Genomic DNA, 16,625 nt, shown 5'->3' on the forward strand with positions numbered 1-16,625 from the left:
GCAAATCCTTCGATACAATCAAGACCGAATAGTATTTGAAATTACCCTGCCAGATGTAACCCACACTTATTGGTATGTGTTCAGCTATTACATAATTACTGTCATTAGTTACGACTTCAACAATGCAACATTCTTTATCAGCAGTTATAATATTTTTTATATTCTGACGTTTGTGTTCATTTATAAAAGTAACATATTTTTTCTTAGGGCAAACAATCGCTGGTTTGAAAGAGTGGCAACATACATGTTTATCATATTTAATTTGTGAATCAAACCAATATGTACATCTATCACAATAATAATATTTAATGTTATTTTTATTTGTCGATCTAACAAAGTTTCTATGTTTTTAATTAGAGCACAGTGTTCTGCTCCAGAATTTTCCCAAACCAACATTCTGACAACTTTTCTATCTTTGTCAAAATCATCCACCGGTTTAAGTAATTCTACTTTGCCATTACCACAAGGTGTGTAAATCCAAATATTAATGTTATATAATTTCTCTATTCTCAATATATAACCAAAGTCATCTCAACGTTGTTGTTTTGGTTCAACTAGATTATTTAAATATTTACTTTCACGTGTTGCATGGTGTGGGGAGGGATGTAGCCAAGCAGTTATAGTTAGTTGTAAGCAATTGTATTTGGAATTGCGTATATTTAAAATCGATTTGGAGTTTTTGAGATCAGGCGGTAAATCTATATAACTAACAATAGATGCTTTAGTTGGTTCAATATTTAACTGAATACTTCCTAATCCAAGAAACTCAAATTCGTAGCCATAGCCTTCATATATCTCATTTTAAAAATCTAGCCCTTGTTTGAAGTCACCGTAATCATATATAGCCTTATTAATAATTTAGTCAGTGCTGAAGAATATTTCTGTAACCTCATCTTTGGTTCTCTTCTTGTACTCACACACGGGTGTGACCTTATATTTAAAACTCCTAACTTTTCTATAGTGGTAACCGTTTTTAATATCATCTAAAGAATTAGTAACAGCTTCATCTATATCTTCAATGTAATTTCCAGCTTTATCAGTAATATAGAATTCTCTCATGTTCTGGCTAGAAGTTATATCAAAGTATTCTGTGTTTTCTAGATACATGCGATTGTGACTATATGAATGAGTAGTCACAACGACTACTCATGACATTCTTCATGACATTCTGTACACTCATACTTAGTTCTGGTGTAGATAGTATCATCACCTTTAGTTTTAGTTTCAGTTTTAGTTTTAATAATATCCATAGTATTATTAGCAAAGCTACTTCGTAGATCTTTAGGTCTGAGAACAAAGTCATTAACATTTGATTTATACACCCTTTCCCTAGTTTCTTCGGTGAAGCCGCTTTGTTGTTTGCGTCTATGTACCATATGGACTTACCATCACTGTTATTTATATATCTATCACCCATTATTCCACATATACCACCTCTCTTTGCCCCAACAAAATCATCTATCATTTGTTTATCTTGCAATGTATTAAATGTAACACCGCTTGACATTAACAAACAATCAAAATTATAACCTGATAGACTAACGTAATGTAGTGGATTGAGCTTGAATTCTTTCATGCTTAATTTAACATATTCATTCAAGCAATAGTCTAATATTTTGACATCGTTCTATAAATACTCTATAGTTAGATCTCTACCGGTTTTATGACTGTTTTCATTATTAAATTTGTCTACTTCTTCTTGTGTTGGTAATTTATTATGTAGTGAGGATTTGAAGTCTTCTATTTTTAGATTACCTATAACATCTTGGTAGTCAACTAAACCAAAGTATTATATGGATATAATGTTTCAGTTTTACACCCATATATCTTTGCCATTTGATCTAGAGGCATAGCTAAGAAGTTATAACTATCTAAGAATTTGAGACAAACAATGCTATAAACATCTTAGACTTACCAGCAGCTAATGGCATGTTATCTACTTTTCTTTTATCATTATTCTGTTTAAAGAGTTCACTGTATAATAGGTTGAAGTCATAGCCAGAGCCATTGTGGATTATTACAGAAATGAATTTTTGTTGTTTGTACCTCAGATTACATATTCTACATGCTGGTCCTCTATATTAACCAGTTTCATGACAATGATCTCTTATTTTTTTAATAAATGTTTTACTGCAGATATGACAAGTGTTAGTAGTTTCATGATATAATTTATCTTCTTCTTTAAATATCATTTGTTTGTTGCGCTTGAAGTCATTCTCAGTTTCTATTTCTAATAGATCAATAGCAAATCCTTCGATACAATCAAGACCAAAATAGTATTTGAAATTACCTGCCAGATGTAACCCACACTTATTGGTATGTGTTCAGCTATTACATATTTACAGTCATTAGTTACGACTTCAACAATGCAACATACTATATCAGCAGTTATAATATTTTTTATATTCTGACCTTTGTGTTCATTTATAAAATTAACATATTTTTTCTTAAGGCAAACAATCGCTGGTTTGAAAGAGTGGCAAAATACATGTTTATCACACTTAATTTAAGAATCAAACCAATATGTACATCTATCACAATAATAATATTTATGGTTATTTTTATTTGGTCGATCTAACAAGGTTTCTATATTTTTAATTAGAGCACAGTGTTGTACTCCAGCATTTTCCCAAACCAAAGTTCTTACATCTTTTCTATCTTTGTTAAAATCATCCATCGGTTTAAGTAATTCTACTTTGCCATTATTACAAGGTGTGTATATCCAAATATTAATGTTATATAATTTCTGTATTCTCAATATATAACCAAAGTCATCTTAATGTTGTTGTCTTGGTTCAATTAGATTATTTACATATTTACTTTCACTCACATGTTGCATGGTGTGGGGAGGGATGTAGCCAAGCAGTTATAGTTAGTTGTAAGCAATTGTATTTGGAATTGCGTATATTTAAAATCGATTTGGAGTTTTTGAGATCAGGTGGTAAATCTATATAACTACCAATAGATGCTTTAGTTGGTTCAATATTTAACTGAATATTTCCTAATCCAAGAAACTCAAAGTTGTAGCCATAGCCTTCATATATCTCCTTTTCAAAATCTAGCCCTTGTTTGAAGTCACCGTAATCATATATAGCCTTATTAATAATATAGTCAGTGCTGAAGAATATTTCTGTAACCTCATCTTTGGTTCTCTTCTTGTACTCACACACGGCTGTGACCTTATATTTAAAACTCTTAACTTTTCTATAGTCGTAACCGTTTTTAATATCATATAAAGAATTAGTAACAGCTTCATCTATATCTTCAATGTAATTTCCAGCTTTATCAGTAATATAGAATTCTCTCATGTTCTGGCTAGAAGTTATATCAAAGTATTCTGTCTTTTCTAGATACATGCGATTGTGACTATATGAATGAGTAGTTAGCGCTATTTTATTCCTAAATTCTTCATGACATTCTGTACACTCATACTTAGTTCTGGTGTAGATAGTATCATCACCTTTAGTTTTAGTTTCAGTTTTAGTTTTAATAACATCCTTAGTTTTATTAGCAAAGCTACTTCGTAGATCTTTAGGTCTGAGAACGTAGTCATCTTCATCTGAATTATACACCCTTTCCCTATTTTCATCGGTGAAGCCGCTTTGGGGATCTTCCACTTCATCCTAATACTCCCTTCTCGCCCTGTTTAAGTGTTCATCACTTAAATTATGTGTAATAAATTGTTTCCTTGTTTCAAAGGCCAAATCACAAATATAACAAAAGTTTACGTTTTCTACTTTAGATATCTTTATTTTTATAGACAAAAAATTCATTTTTGAAAACATACAAATTAAAAGTGTCTACATCAGTAAAATTTGGTGGTTGTAAAGATAAATCATGGAGAAAATGTTGTGATAAATGTTTAGATAGTTTATTTGAATGTTATATCTGTAAGGGTTACTTTAAGAATAGAGATTATATTAATCATATGAATATACATTATAATGATCCTAGTGTATATATAACTTGTTATATGTGTAATTAAAATCAACACATCAGCGGATTTAGATTTAAAAATTTTAAGTGTAGATTATGTATTTATTTACATAGATATAGATATACACATACCAAAGATAGATTAGAGGAATATGCTGAAAGATTTAACATAAAAATGTGACAGAACGAAAAAAGTGGTGAATTTGCAAACAGGCTGATTATTATTTTCTAGATTTAAACCATTTCATAATTTAGTGTTAGACTTAGAGTGAATATGTAGTAGTGGATAAAACAAGGATTCCGGCAATCAGTAAAATTTGGCCCGATTCGACATGCGCGATTAGCGTTAGGAGAAAGGGTCAAATTTTACTGACGGCTGGAATCCTTGTTTTATCCACTACTCTTAAAAAAATTGGCCTTGGAACTTAACAGAAATCCCTTGCCTTAACATTTTCAGACTCGTAATGATTCTAAACAAATCAGACTGGTAATTCAGGTCAAATATTTCTAAACGGAAGTTTTATTATTTACAACACTTGGTAGCAAAACCAAAATGGAATCAGAAAAACCGAAGTAAATTTAATAACTTGTACTTCACTAGAAAGTTTATGGGCCTGTTCAATGTATCCATTTTGTTGAAAACAGATACTTTCAAAAGTCACTACAATCAAAACCTTTCGTCAAAAACACAAACTAAATTTATTTTAAACACAAATATAGAGACATCAAAAGAATATGATGACAACTCGTAATCTTAAATTCAGAGAGCCATCAGCCTAAAATTGCCTTACAGATTTTTTTTTCACTTGAAGGAGGACGGGACCAGCCAAAAATGAGAATAAGCATTATTTGTGTTCATCTCTACCTCTTTAGAAAGCCAATTACACCCTAGATTAATGCTACTCAGACATTAGGATAGAAAAGTACGCCAAATTCATTAAAAATTCAGGAATTCATTAACAGTTTACTCAAAATTTTTGTTGAAGCCGTAAAAACTATGAGTTTTACTCTTAAAACATAATTTATGTTCATTGGGCCTTATATGAACGTAAATGAGACTTAAATAATTTTAGTTGAACGTAAATGGACTTTAAATGAAAATAAATGGTTTTTAATTGAACCTTATTATGAAATCTTACTTGTCTGTCATTGGTAAAAAAAAACCAGCAAAAAATGCAAAAAAAAATTAAAAAGACAGGGCCCCAATACAATCTGAATCTTGATTTTGAAAATCCACGATGAGTCCGACTAGCCTCAATATCTCCGCAACTCTCTTAAAAGCACGCAAAGGTTTCAGTTCTTTGGCAAAAAGTTTGGCAAAAATATTTTAGTTCATTGAATATATATGATGCCTTATGGAGAAAATTTGATTTAGCAAAAAGCCGGCAAACTTTTATTTCCAGGACACTTTCTCAGAAAGCAGAGGTAAAAATAGCCCTCAGCTAAGTGAATAAAGATTGTTTCAGCGATTTTCAGGTATGTATTTCCAGTGAAATTAGATAAAAAGGTCTAGAGAAACATATTTGGTGTCATTTGTAAAGAAATGGCTGAATTGAAAAGTTTACTAAAAAATTTTAGGAACAAGCGAAATTTAGAAAATTTTTTGATTTGATATTCGACGCTTGACGGGGTTTCCAATCATAACACTCACAACTCTGTTCAGTAAAAATATCAATCAACTAAAATTTTCTGAAAAAAAGAAAACCCAATTGAGCATATATTTGACCCATTATAATGGTGTTGGAAGAAAAATGAAGGAAACAAAGTTTAGAACTCTACCAAAAAAAAAATAGAAAGGCGAAACATTCTTGTTCGACGACATTGACCGTTGCTGATGAGCTCAAACCATGAAAAATCTATAATGATTTCCAAGCACCGTCATTGTTTTGTTTAGCTTATTAGTTATATCTTTACTTTACTTGTTCACGTGCTTGTAGATGTACTTTTTTAGTGATGAGAAAACCAATTTTTAATACCCGACCGTTTATTTCAGCTCAATGACTCGAAGACATAACGCTTCTTTTGCACATTAAGTTTGTAACTAAAACTTTGGGGTTAATAGTTAATTACACCGGTAAAAACATATGTATTTTTTTAAAGATATGGGGTGCCAAAACAGTTTCTTGAGGATTAATACGGGATGTTCTTAGACAAAAATTTTTTCTTTCAAATTTCTTTCAAGCTTAACATATTGCTTTTAGTGATGAACAATTGATAGCTTTCTCTCAGAATCTTTAGGGTCTCAAGCTGTAAAATCTATATGTAATCAATTAATTAAACGGAAGCAGTTAAATCAAAAATCAATTGATATCTTTAAACATTGTGTAATTTTTCAACAATCACTGCAACTCAACTCCACGCCCAATTTATATGCTGTTTGATTCTGTGTGCAGGCTCAAAACGTTCCAAACCCCCCATTGATAAAAAAAGGCCACAACTTAGTGCAGGAAAAAAAATTTTGTGCAGGACTTTGGTCTCAAAATAAGGAAAAAACACCACTGATGTAAACAATGGGAAACTTAAACATATTTGAATGAGAATCTTGAAGAAATCAGAAAAAGAATATTTTTATAGCTGCAAGGTTTTTTGGGTAGCCATTTTGCGATACTGTTGATTTTTTTTACTTGGAGAGGTAATTTTATGAGCAAAGTAAAAAAAGGATGTAAAAGAAAAAAGATCTTTGTTCAGTGACTTGAATTTTTATTCAGCTGCAGCAATTTTAAAACTCTTTCTGCATTGACTCTATTTTTGTTTCATTTCTGTGTTGTTTTTGGATCAGTTGTTTTCGTGATAAATTTTTAATTATTTTTTGAAATAGTTCTGACGAACTGGTACGCACTTATAAAGCGAATTTAATATTTTCAGAGAACTATGTTTTAAGTATGAGTTTGTTTCAAATTAAACTATTATTTGTTAATTTGGGGTCTTTGAAATATTACAGCAATCTTCAGCAGTCTTCTAAATCTTATAGTATAACGAACGAGTTCGAGATGCACTTAGTATCTTTCGTGATTTCGACAATTTTTGATTTTCATTGGAACCAATTTTTTTTCAAATCTTGATCACAAAATGGGCAAAATCAAGTCAAACTTGTTACTATGTTCAGCGTTTTCTGAGACTGTGTGCATAGTTTTTATATCTTTATATTTGCGCCTATTCTTTTAATTGCTTTACATTTAAAGAAGCCTTACTTGAAAGTTTGTTCAGCCCGCTATTTCATTAAGTGTCCTTTACTTCTTTACTTGTTTTTGCATTTATTTGTTTTTGTTGCTGTGTTGAGTGTAGAGTGTTTTATTTGGAGTCATTAGATCAAGAAAAGTACGGAGTCGCTACTTGTAAGAAAATATGTTATCAGATACGTGATTTTTTCCCCTTATTCTTTTTGTTCCTTTGTTTTGAATACGTATAGTCAGTCTCATAAAGTTGCAAGACTATCCAACATTTCAAAGATCGAATTTGAAATTTAAAACAAAGATATCTAGCAAAAACACTGCCCATTTGCATGCCCCGAGCTTTCCGAACGTTTGCCTGCGTTGCAACTTTATGGGACTTAGTATATATGAATTAGATAATTCGCGCATTATAATTTGAGTGGTTCGTTGTACTTCTAATTATGCTCCTTCTTCAAGTCAAATCTGGTTCCTTTCAGCAAATCAATTCCATCTTATCGCCCTCACCTATAAAGACACACCTTTCTATAATTGTTTTCTAACCCTGATAAAAAAGTTCAATTAAAAATTTTTTTCTGGGAGTCGCCAATTTTTCTAAGAAAAATTTCGTAAATTTTAAATAATTCCAGCTGAAATCTAGTAAGTTATATGATTTTCTCCCAAAAATGTCTTGAAGACTTTAAGATTATTATTAGTTAAGATATTAGTTAATAGTTAAGTTATTAGTTAATTATATTATTAGTTAAGATACACTTTAAGAGCCAAAATCTTTCTAACCAACTTTGGATGTCTGCGGGTTGTAATTTGTTGTCACATGAATAAACTGGGTGTCATGTAAGTTGCCCCCCCCCCCAGGAGTCTTAAAAAAGCAAAATAGAGACCGATTACGGCATTTTCACAAGAAAATCAACAAACTCAAACATTTTAAATTTTGTTACGGTTGTTCAAGATATATATCTGTTTTCATAATTTAATCTAATTTAATGAAACAAAATTTTGCACCAGATTAAGCATTCGTACACGAGATTAATTCGCCAATGCACACATGTGGCATAAATTTTAATGATTAGTTTTGAGAGGTTTTCTGAAAAGTTGTTTTCTTTCTCTTACCAAACAAAGGGGAGCGGGAACAAAATTTAAACAATTTTTGAAAAAAAGTTCAACAATGATTTTTTTAAAAACCTCTTTAATACTGTGTGCAATAAGGGCAGAAGTTGTCAAATCCAAACATACTGCAAAGATGTTGAATGTTGCGTTAGGAGAAACTTTCATTGACCAAAACAAAAAGGAAAAAATGCAAAGTTACTTCTCTATTAACAATAATATCTTCGGAGCCGAATCATTCTAATTCAAAAATTTGATCTGGCAAGCCTGCAAGATAACATCTGTTTCGAACCTTAAGATACAATAGGAACAAAAACGCAAAACTATTGAAAAAAGTATCAAAATGAATTTGTTTTTAAAAATTCTGTTAAAGCTATCAAGAAAATATTTTTTGCCCAGAGAAAAACTAAGCTCGCAAACTTTTCAGCCTCAGCAAAGCTTTATTGACTATTCAAATCAAAATCGATATAAATAGGAAAAAATCCCAAAAACGGATATATTGAATTATTTATCGTTAATCTTTTTTTCTCTGTTTGCTTCTACTTCAAACCTATAAGCTGACCAATCCGAAAACTAACAAACCCCCGATTCTTCCATTGAAACACTAAGTGATTGAAATGAAAAAAATTCAACAATTTTAAAAGAAAAGCTAAGTTTAAATATTTATTTGATGTAGAAATTAACGAAGCACGTGGCTAACGTTTTCGGGTAATTAAAATCATTTTTTGATTGAAGAACATTTGTAAATATGATATTCAGCAGAAACTCTTGATTAATTCTATATATCCATCAGAAAATCAGCACATTTGTCTCTAAATGGATGCAAAAAACGTTTAAATTTAAGTAGTTTAAATATGCTTTTCAATTCTTCATTGTGATGCAACTGTGTTCTCTGCTACGCTTAGAAAATATTCCGATTTTGTCTGGATAAAGAAAGCAAGCTTGGCATAAATATTCATTTATAAAATGCTGGAATTAAAAATTCGAAAATGCTCGGATAGTGCAAAATCAATTCGCTTAAATCTTTGATTGGTTTTAAGAATACGTAACTCTATAGATTTGTCCTGGCACTGTCGACGATATGACGTCCCCCTTATAGTTTTAACCTTCTTCACATTTTATTCTGTATTCTGGTAAATTTTCGACGTAAATTTTTGTTCTTCTTAGCAATCTCAAACATACCCTGCAGATTGCCGGAATATAGCCGCCGTTGATTCCCATAACCAAGATTGGGCTTGAAAGAAGAGAAAAAACTAGTGAAAAAAAAGGAATTTTGTACAAACAATTTTAAAGTGCGAACTATTTTGATGTAAATTTGGAGCTGAACATGCTCCTGTTTCGTAGTGAGGCCACACAGGGGCTAGTATTAATACCAATAAGCATTAGACCTCAATTTCGCTGTTAAAGAAATTTCTACTTTTTCAAGCGTCCCACTTTTTTCAAGATTTCACGTTTCATATCACACTAGATTTTCAACTTAAGCAGTTTTTCGCTCGCTTTACACACTTGTCTCGAAGAGTTCAACCTTACAAAATGGTATAAAATGAGCAATCAACTGAGCAATTGAAAAAATTTCTTGGAAGCCTTAAGGCATGCTTCTTGGAAAATTTTATTGGAAGCCCAATTTTTTCGCATGAGACAAAGCATACACTTTTCGAAGATAACTGAAGGGGATAATTGAAAACGGGAAACCGTCACAAGATATAACAACTTTGGCAAAGAGGACTTTTTATGGTCTATAATTGCGTCATTATAAAGAAATATTGTTATAAATTGCTCATTTTTCTAAAAACCATAAAGAGTGACAATGAGAGTGACACAACAGAGCTGGCTGACGACCTCTGCGATCCATTCGCTGCTACAAAAATATCAAGGAATTCAGAAAAAAAAATATTATTTGGGTTAAACGATTATTCAATTGTTGGATTGATTCGCGGCACGAGAATTGCAATGTTACTATAAGTTTCAATTGAATTCTCTCTGAGTTTTGAACAGCAAAATTGAGGTCTAAATAAGTTAGAGTATAGTTCTGGGAAGCCTTCGGCAATTTGAAATAAGCCTCGGGCGCAAGCGCCCTCGGCTTTGAGCTCTAATTGCATTGGCTTCCAAGAATTATACTCTAACATACTTAGAGATGGTAACTAAGAACAAAACTCAAGTAACGGGCATCTATAATCGGGCATTTTGGGTTTATCCCGTTTCGATTTCCGATTTCGTTTTTTTGATACTGACTCTGGTCATTTTGAATTGCTTTGCTGAGCAAGTTCTGCTAAAAAATATTTTTAGCAGAATGAGAGAAGAGTGAAACCAGGCTAAAGAAATCAAAAGGATTTCAAGCCAAATGTTGAACAAGATGTGAACTAGGGTAAAGCGAATATTTACTCAACAAAGTAAAAACCATAGCCGGACAAGTCCAGACGTACAATTCAAAGAGTTTTCATTGAATAAACAAAAAACTGGACTTAGAACGGACTATGAGTGAATTGGAAAAACCATTTCTAAAAAAAAAACCAGATTAAAAAAAAAAGAAATTTAATGTCAAAATGCCGCATGCGAACAAAACCACTAGCGAGAAATGGAAATTTTGTTCAAACAAAAACCTAGGCCTAGAATGAGCTATGAATGGATTGGGAAAACCATTTAAAAAAAATCCGATCCAAAAAATTGAAAAAAACAGTGATTGAAATTGCCGCATTTGAACAAAAACCACTACTAAGAAAGCAAATTTTAGTTCAAACACCTTGTTCTCACTCTTTATTAGAATTAGAGCAAAGAAAATCATGCCGCAAAACCACTCCTTCTTTTGTTCCACTTCCGGTTTCGGCGTGACCAAAATCACTACTCCAAATTGACTTGAAAAATCCTGAAAATGTGTGAACAGATCTAAAAAAAAATAAAAACATAGCAGGACAAGTCCTGACGTACAACTCAAAAAACTTTCATTGACTAACTAAACCTAGAACGGACTTAAAAAAATAGACCTAGAACGTACTATGTCTGAATTGCGAAAACCATTTCTAAAAAAGTCTGATCAAATCTAAAAAAAAAACAAAAAATCAATGTCAAAATGCCACATGTGAACAAAAACCACTAGCGAGAAATGGAATTTTGGTTCAAACAATAACTAAGCCTAGAATGAACTATGAATGGATTGGAAAACCATTAAGAAATCCAATCCAAAAAATTGAAAAAAAAAATCACTGAAGATCAAAGTCAAAAAACCACTTGCGAGAAAGCGAATTTTTGTTCAAACGCCTTTTTCTCACTACTTCAATTTTTTTTGAGAATTCAAATTTGAATTAACAATTAACTTGGTTACAATGACTAGGTTTATAAAACAGCAGATCACCAGTTTAACAATCAATTTTCAACTGTTTATATCAGTTTTCCAGAAATGAATTATATGTTTCTATTCTCCCCACTTTGGTCAGGTAAGAATAAAAACTCATAATTAATTAAAATTAATCAATCATGTTTTCATTTGGAATAATAAAACCCACACAACTGGGTTATCAACTAAGATAGTGGAACCCACACTATCTGGTTTGCATTTGGGGTACTGAAACCCGCACAATTGAAAGTCATGAGACATTAAGGAGGCTTTATTTGCTTGCAGCTGGCTCACAGTTCTGCACTTCTTGCGATCATCATTACAGCGTTTTCTCGCATTAGTGTGCCTGAAACCGATTGCGCAAGCCTGCTGAAAGCAACTGACAAACCAGCTGAGTACAAACTTTTGTTGTCAGTGAGCAGAGCTATTCGCTTCAATGTCTTTCTTACCAATTGAGAGAGTCTTCCAAATGATTCAAAAGCCATGGGAATAAAATGAACACCTATGTTGGCACATTGTTGGGAATATTGCTCCAATTTCCTGTCTTTTGCTGCTCTCAGGGCAAAACCAGACTTCCTCGCCGCATTTGAAAAAATACTGGGTTGCAGTGGGGAGGTAATGGTTATATCCAGAGCTGCCGGTTGCCCAGCAGGACAACAAGGTAAATACACATCTCCAGGTCAAGAATTTGTTCCTGGTTTCAGGTTTTTCTGCTCGCAAACTGGTGACAGGTTGGCAGCGCTGCAAGCGGAAAAATTTTTGCCCTTAGGCGATCGTGTCGCGAAATCATATCGCCCCGCCCATGACACGCAACAGGGTGATCACCGAGTGTATCCAAAAAATCCGGGTTAACAATAGGGACACTTCCTTTCTTTTTCATATATGGGAGCGCCAAGTCTGTACTTCACAGCTGCACAAAACTCGTTTGTCAAGAGATGGAGGCCGAGAGCCGGTATGGCAGCTGCCGATAGCCATGCTCCTGATTGTGGCAGTGAGAGAGAGAGAGAGAGAATAAACGAGCTTTTTCTCGTTCGGACGTTTGATTTTCAATTAATTTATTGAGAGCAACCTCGTCGAGGACTTCCTGTATTTTGCTTTGAGTAAGCTGCGATATTGACAAACCATTTATTTCATCAATGTAGCAGACTGCGATACCGAAACAATATAGGCTGCTTTTATTTGATCAGACGCTCTTCGGATTCCAATTCTAGTCTTATTGATAGGCAAACATGCTTGATGCCATGATTCACTGGACAAGACTGTTCCTTGTATATTCTCAAAGGTTGCCCTTTGAAGCGAGTCAAATTCCTCAAAAATATTTATAGCTTTAAGGCCAAGAGCACACTGTTGGTCGTTTATGTACTCGAGGTTCTCCAGTAATTTTTCGATCTATTGAACGAATCAGGGGATCCAACAGCAGCACCCAGTATTTCAAGTCCTTCTCTACTGTTTCCTCTAATTCTTCTATTGATCGTGGTCAGAGCTCCTTTTGACCAGACCTCACATTTGTCTCTTCTGAGTTCTAGGCCGCAAGTTTTGCCCGATACAGTCAATATATCTAAAGCCTCGTTCAGTTCGAGTTCTGTTCCGGCAATAATACAATCATCAAGGTACAAACAGTGTTGGGTAAGATTAGGTATTTTTGATTCAATCTCTTCTATTATAGGCCACAACGTTAGGGAGAACAACAGAGGACCCAAAGGATCTCCTTGTTGCACTCCAGATTGACTCGTTACAGAGTTGTTACTTTAATAAAGATGACTGTGCTGTGAGTAGCAATATATGGCAAATGATGCAAGACTCGGCATTAACGTAACAGCTGCATTTAGAGTTTGACTTCGTTTAATGGAATTGAAGGCGTTTTTAAAATCGATCTGTAATATTCCTGCATCCTATGAAAGCTGCATTTTCTCAAATGTAATTTTGGTCGCGTGTATGATTCTTTCAGCTCCACCCTTGACTCCTACACCAAGTTGTTTAGATGAGAAGAGTTCGACCGACTCTTTTTGTGTTTGTTTGGCTATGCATTTTGCAACCAATCGTCGCTAGACCTCGCCCTCAGCTATGGGACGTACACCACCTTTTAATTTCTTTAAAGCAGTTAAAGAAGCACTGCAGGAAACTGGTGCAACTGACACAGGGAGCTGACTTCTGCTTGCCAATTTTTCTAGCTTTGTTATGCTTGTAATAGCTTGTTTAGATTGATCAGAAGCAGCGCAATAAACTGCGTGCAAAAGGTTTTCAGGGTACACTTTAGAAGGACCAACAGCTGAGAAATTGGGGAAGGCTTCTATTTGGCCAAATACAGTTGGCTCATCATACTGATGAGCTTGGGAGCTGTAATCTTGAAATAGCAGCCGAGGTTCTTCTTCCAGAAGGCGGAAGATTTTTAAGCTCTCTGAATGTTTGCATGTTATCTGGCGCTACTCCATCGGATGACAGAATTTTTGCTGCTCTCTCGAATTAGCATTGGAGACACGGCGCCTTCGCACGAGCTGCAAGTGCTTCTATGGTTTCAGTAACAGTTTTTCTTGATTGCTTCATCGATGCTGCTTCATACCAAAGTCCGGCGTAGTCCCCCGCTTTCCAGCGCTCAAACCGTTTTGACAATAAGTTTTCCTTTTTTTGTGTGTTTCTTTCCACCCCTATTAGATGCTCGTAATATGCATTTACTAATGGCAAATAGCTTCTTCCGGTTTTCTGTGCAATTTGGCTGTGAGATACATTCCTCGATAGTTTTGGCGAGAACGTCAGATAAACTGTGTCGAAATTTGACCGGTATGTACCGTAGTGTTGGAATCTGTTTCTTGCAAATTGTTTCCAAGTCTGGCAGTCCCGTAAGATTTATGTTTGATGCACCAGGACTGACCTGTGCTACATAAACTTATTTTTGTTTCGCCAGTCGAAACTATCTCGTCAATGCGGGCCGCTATATCACGGAGTCTTTTTTGTGTTTGATAATAAGGAGCTAAATTGAGCGTATACCCAAAGGGATCGTGAGCACACGCATTCAAAAAATTGTGCTCTCAAACTTGAATAACTAATTTTAAATTTATTTTTGTGGCTTTTTACAGTTAATTTAAACGGTCTCTCTTTTCTATCAGGATAAAACAGCACTGTATGAACAGGAACTTGAAAACGGGGGTCAGAGTCGTCAACTGTCAAGTTGCTCATTGACTGTGTTAATCCAAAGGATTGGTTTCCTTCACTTAAAGTGTCTGATAACACACTGTTTTCAACAAAACTAGAACTATCTACTGTTGTACATTCATTATTTTGAACGGAAGAAGCTTTCATTTTGTTTCCGTTTCTCTTTCCCATCTCTCGTTCTTATTTTCCAAAAGTATAGCTTCTTATGCATCGAAAGATCTTTCTTGCATTATCTTTGGGCTGCCGACTGATGAATAAATTTAAATATCGGAAACTCAAGTAACTATAAATATTGCTTAATGAATAACAAAACGTGGGGGGATTTACTTGAAAAAAACCGCACGAGCAAGCAAATACCATCAAATAGGAACGATCTCACCGGGGGACTGTCATTCTTCTTGCGCCAATAGACCCAAAAACACTTCCAGTCAGCTAAAGTAACAAACAGGACGCAAAAACATAGTAATCTTTGGTAACTTTCTCTTTTTGAGTTGCAGATTTTACTTTAAGAGCTAACCGCGATCGTGATAATACTTGATTACTGCTTGAAAATAAGAGCGAAGAACTTTCATGCCGCAAAACCACTCGCTTTTTCGCTCCACTTCCTGTTTCGGCGTGACCAAAATCACTACTCCGATTTGATTTCAAAAATCATGAAAATGTGTTAACAGATATTTAAAAAGACAGCTCCCCAATACAATTCAAATTCTTTGAATTGTAATAAAAAAAAACAGACAGCGCCCCAATACAATTCAAATTCTTTGAATTGTAAAAAGACAACGCCCGAACACAATTCAAATTATTTGAATTGTAAACATAGCCGGCAGATTGCCGGAATAGCTGCGAAAGAATAGACCTGCGTGCCATATAATAGAGATAGAAACAGATACAGATCTAAATTGGAAAAAAAAATCGACGCAGCTCAAAAAACTAGGCTAAAAAACATTCAGCGATAAATTAATAAAGCTTGTTAAAATTAATTCCACAGACGCCTCTTATTAGAAAAGTTTACTGCACATAGGAGTTCCTTTGACCTTAAACAAATTCAAATTAAACTTAAAGTGCAAATGTCATTTTATATAGTGAGGTAAGTCACGTATGATCAAAATCTAATCACGCAAATAACCTAAAAACTTTTGCTAAAGCGAGTGAGAAATGACGTCACGCGCGCAAATGCCGTTAGTGAGAGGAAGAAGTCATTCAGAAAATTTGACTTTTTCAGCTTTGCTGTGTGAACAAATGTAAAACGAAAAAAGAGCGTCAGATGACGAAACAAAAAAAACATAGCAGGACAAGTCCTGACGTACAATTCAAAGAATTTTCATTGACTTAACAAACAACTAGACCTAAAACGGACAATGGGTGAATTGGGAAAACCATTTCTAAAAAAATCAGACGAAAAAAAAACACAAAATCAATGTCAAAATGCTGCTAGGGAGAACAAAAAACCACTAGTGAGATATGTAATTTTGATTCTAACAAAAAACTAGGTCCAGAATGAGCTGTGAATTGATTGGGAAAACCATCCAGAAAAAAAATCCGATCCAAAAAATCGAAAAAACAGTAAAAATCAGAGTGAAATTGCCGCATGTGAACAAAAAACCACTACCGAGAAACCGAACTTTTGTTCAAACACTGTTTTCTCATTCTACTTTAAAATTAGAGCGAAAAAAATTTACACCACAAAACCACTCGCTTTTTCGCTCCATTTCCTGTTTCGGCGTGACCAAAATCACTACTCCAATTTGACTTCAAAAATCATGAAAATGTGTGAACAGATCTTTAAAAAAAAGACAGCGCCCCAATACAATTCAAATTCTTTGAATTGTAAAAAACCAAGAGCACCGCAATGTAGCTACGCTCAGCTTACAGCTTCGCAGCTATAATAAAAAAGACAGCGCCCCAATACAATTCAAATTCTTTGAATTTTAAAA

Source organism: Convolutriloba macropyga, chromosome 11, assembly GCF_964194025.1.
Source record: "Convolutriloba macropyga chromosome 11, txConMacr16.3, whole genome shotgun sequence".
NCBI lineage: Eukaryota > Metazoa > Xenacoelomorpha > Acoela > Convolutidae > Convolutriloba > Convolutriloba macropyga.